This window comes from Salvelinus sp. IW2-2015, linkage group LG22 (genome assembly GCF_002910315.2).
Source record: "Salvelinus sp. IW2-2015 linkage group LG22, ASM291031v2, whole genome shotgun sequence".
Taxonomy (NCBI): domain Eukaryota; kingdom Metazoa; phylum Chordata; class Actinopteri; order Salmoniformes; family Salmonidae; genus Salvelinus; species Salvelinus sp. IW2-2015.
In genome coordinates this window covers 31,925,163-31,929,770 of record NC_036862.1, presented here as the reverse complement: position 1 = coordinate 31,929,770, position 4,608 = coordinate 31,925,163, and positions in this window count along the sequence as shown.

Below are 4,608 nucleotides of genomic sequence, written 5' to 3'. Positions count from 1 at the left end.
GCTGTCGCTGGGCAATACAGACTTTCAGCTCCCTCAAAGATTTTCTATTGGGTTCAGGTCTGGAGACTGGCTAGGCCACTCCAGGACCTTGAGATGCTTCTTACGGAGCCCACTCCTTAGTTGCCCTGGCTGTGTGTGTTTCGGTTCGGTTGTCATGCTGGAAGACCCAACCACCACCCATCTTCAATGCTCTTACTGAGGGAAGGAGGTTGTTGGCCAAGATCGTCGCGATACATGGCCCCATCCATCCTCCCTCAATACGTGGCAGTCGTTCCCTGTCCCCTTTGCAGAAAAGCATCCCCAAAGAATGATGTTTCCACCTCCATGCTTCACGGTTGGGATGGTGTTCTTGGGGTTGTACTCATTCTTTTCTTCCTCCAAACACGGCGAGTGGAGTTTAGACCAAAAAAGCTCTATTTTTGTCTCATTACACCACATGACCTTCTCCCATTCCTGCCTCGGATCATCCAGATGGTCATTGGCAAAACTTCAGACGGCCTGGACATGCGCTGCTTGAGCAGGGGACCTTGCGTGCGCTGCAGGATTTTAATCCATGACGGCGTAGTTGTTACTAATGGTTTTCTTTGAGACTGTGGTCTCAGCTCTCTTCAGGTCATTGACCAGGTCCATTGCTTGTGTAGTTCTGGGCTGATCCCTCACCTTCCTCATGATCATTGATGCCCCACGAGGTGAGATCTTACATGGAGCCCAGACTGAGGGTGATTGACCGTTCATTTTGAACTTCTTCCATTTTCTAATAATTGCGCCAACAGTTGTTGCCTTCTCACCAAGCTGCTTGCCTATTTTCCTGTAGCCCATCCCAGCCTTGTGCAGGTCTACAATTTTATCCTGATTTCCTTACACAGCTCTCTGGTCTTGGCCATTGTGGAGGAGTTTGGAGTCTAATTGATTGAGTGTGTGGACAGGTGTCTTTTATACAGGTAACGAGTTAAAACAGTGCAGTTAATACAGGTAATGAGTGGAGAACGGAGGCTTCTTAAGAGAAAACTAACAGGTCTGTGAGAGAGGAATTCTTACTGGTTTGGTAGGTGATCAAATACTTATGTCATGCAATAAAATGCAAATAATTACTTAAAAAATCATACAATGTGATTTTCTGATTTTTGTTTTAGATTCCGTCTCTCACAGTTGAAGTGTACCTATGATAAAAATACAGACCTCTACATGCTTTGTAGTAGGAAAACCTGCAAAATCGGCAGTGTATCAAATACTTGTTCTCCCCACGTTAATAAACTCAGCAAAAAAGAAACATCACTTTTTCAGGAACCTGTCTCAAAGATAATTTGTAAAAAGCCAAATAGCTTCACAGATCTTCATTGTAAAGGGTTTAAACAACTGTTTCCGATGCTTGTTCAATGAACCATGAACAATTAATGAACATGCACCTGTGGAATGGTCGTTAAGACACTAACAGATTACAGTCGGTAGGCAATTAAGGTCACAGTTATGAAAACGTAGGACACTAAAGAGGCCTTTCTATTGACTCTGAAAAACACCAAAAGAAAGATGTCCAGGGTCCCTGCTCATCTGCGTGAACGTGCCTTAGCCTGCTGCAAGGAGGCACGAGGACTGCAGATGTGCTAGGGCAATAAATTGCAATGTTGTACTGTGAGACGTCTAAACAGTGCTACAGGGAGACAGGATGGACAGCTGATCGTCCTCGCAGTGGCAGACCACATGTAACAAAATACAGGAAGGCAACAACAACCTCCTGAGTTACTCCAGGAACGCACAATCCTCCATCAGTGCTCAGACTGTCCGCAATAGGCTGAGAGAGGCTGGACTGAGGGCTTGTAGGCCTGTTGTAAGGCAGGTCCTCACCAGACATCACCGGCAAAAAACGGGGCACAAACCCCCGTCCTGTCCTGACTTGGACCAGTCAGGACAGGCAAAAAGTGCTCTTCACTGACAAGTCGAGTTTTGTCTCACCAGGCGTGATGGTCGGATTCGCGTTTATCGTCGAAGGAATGAGCGTTACATCGAGGCCTGGTACTCTGGAGCAGGATCAATTTGGAGGTGGAGGGTCCGTCATGGTCTGGGGCGGTGTGTCACAAGCATCATCGGCCTGAGCTTGTTGTTAATTGCAGGCAATCTCAACGCTGTGCGTTACAGGGAAGACATCCTCCTCCCTCATGTGGTGGCCTTCCTGCAGGCTCATCCTGACATGAGCCTCCAGCATGACAAGGCACCAGCCATACGCTCGTTCTGTGTGTGAATTCCTGCAAGTCAGGAATGTCAGTGTTCTGCCATGCGCCAGCGAAGAGCCCGGATCTCAATCCAGTTGAGCACGTCTGGACCTGTTGGATCGGAGAGGGAGGGCTAGGGCCATTCCCCCCAGAAATGTCAGGAACTTGCAGGTGCCTTGGTGGAAGAGTGGGGTAACATCTCACAGCAAAACTGGCAAAATCTGGTGCAGTCCATGAGGAGATGCGCTGCAGTACTTATGGAGCTGGTGGCCACAGCAGATACTGACTGCTACTTTGATTTTGACCCCCCTTTTGTTCAGGGACACATTATGGAATTTCTGTTCGTCACATGTCTGTGAACTGACTGTTTCAGTTCATGTCTCAGTTGTGGAATCTTGGTCTTACAAATATTTACACCATGAAAATAATAGCAGTTGACAGTGAGAGGACATTTCTTTTTTGCTGAGTTTATATATATATATATATTATATATATATAATATATACAGTACCGTTCAAAAGTTGGGTCACTTAGAAAGTCCTGTTTTTGAAGAAAAGCACTTTTTTTGTGCATTAAAATAACATCAAATTGATCAGAAATACAGTGTCGACATTGTTCATTTTGTAAACGACTATTGTAGCTGGAAAAGGCAGATTTTTAATGGAATATCTACATAAGTGTACAGAGGCCCATTATCAGCAACCATCACTCCTGTGTTCCAATGGCACGTTGTGTTAGCTAATCCAAGTTTATCATTTTAAAAGGCTAAATTGATCATTAGAAAACCCTTTTAAAGTTATGTTAGCACAGCTGAAAACTTGTTCGGATTATTATTATTATATATTTTTTTATTTCACCTTATTTAACCAGGATAAGCCAGTTAAAACTAGTTCTCATTTACTAACTGCGAAACTGACCAGATAAAGCCAAAGCAGTGGCGACAAAAACAACACAGAGTTACAACATATACAAACGTACAGTCAATAAACAAAAGAAAAGGAAAATAGAAAATCTATGTACAAGTGTGTGCAAATGTAGAAGAGTAAGGAGGAAAGGCAATAAATAGGCCATAGATGCAAATAATTACAATTTAGCATTAATACTGGAGTTGATAGATGTGCAGATGATGATGTGCAGTAGAGATTACTGGGTGCAAAGAGCAAGAGGGAAGTAATAATATGGGGATGAGTAGTCGGGATGTTGCTATTTACAGATTGGCTGTGACAGGTACAGTGATCGTTAAGCTTGCTTCTGACAGCTGATGCTTAAAGTTAGAGAGGAGATATAAGACTCCAGCTTCAGAGATTTTTGCCAATCGTCCAGTCATTGCAGCAAAGAACTGGAAGAAAGGCGCCAAAGGAAGTGTTGGCTTTGGGGCATGACCAGTTGCAATATAACCTGCTGGAGCGCGTTGGCTATGGTGGGGGTGCTATGGGGACCAGTGAGCTGGATAAGGCGGGCTTTCCCTAGCAAGAATTAGATGACCTGGAAGCCAGTGGTTTGGCGACGGATAGGTAGGAGGGCCAGCCAACGAGAGCATACAGGTCGCCAGGTGGTGGGAGATGGGGCTTGGGTGAGAAAAACGGATGGGCCACTGTGATAAGACTACATCCAGTTTCTGAGTAGATTGTTGGGCTATTTTGTTGAATGACATCGCTGAAGTCAAGGACGTTAGGATAGTCATATACAAGGGTATGTTTGGCGGCCCAGAGTGAAGCGGCTTTGTGGCGAAGTAGAAGCCAATTCTAGATTAAATTTTGGATTAGAGATGCTTAATTTGATCTGAAGGAGAGTTTACAGATCAACCAGACACCTAGAAGCAATAAGAAGCAATAAGAAGCAATACACTAGCCTTACTCTTTAGACAGTACTGGAGCTATCAGCATGGTGTGGGTCGAGTACAGGCTCAAAATGCGCCCGAAACCAAAAGATCTTTCTTCTGAAACTCGTTCAGGTCTATTCTTTTTCTGAGAAATGAAGGCTATTCCATGTTGAGAAATTGCCAAGAATCTAACTAGAATAGAAAGATGAGTGGAGGCCCTGTGCACAACTGGCAAGAGAACAAGACATAGAGTGTCTAGTTTGAGAAACAGACGCCTCACAAGTCTGGCAGCTGGCCAGCTAAATGGCAGCTTCATAAATAGTACCGCAAAACACCAGCCTCAATGTCAAACAGTGAAGAAAGTGACTCCGGGATTGCTGCCTCTAGGCAGAGTTGCAAAGAAAAAGTAATATCTCAGGACTGCCAATAAAAAGAAAAGATTAACCTCTGAGGGTATGGTGCGGCCACTTCGTCAACAAAAGCCATTGAAACTGCAGGGCGCCAATTCAAAACAACAGAAATCCCATAATTAAATTCCTCAAAACCATACAAGTAATTTTACCACCATTTAAAGCTACA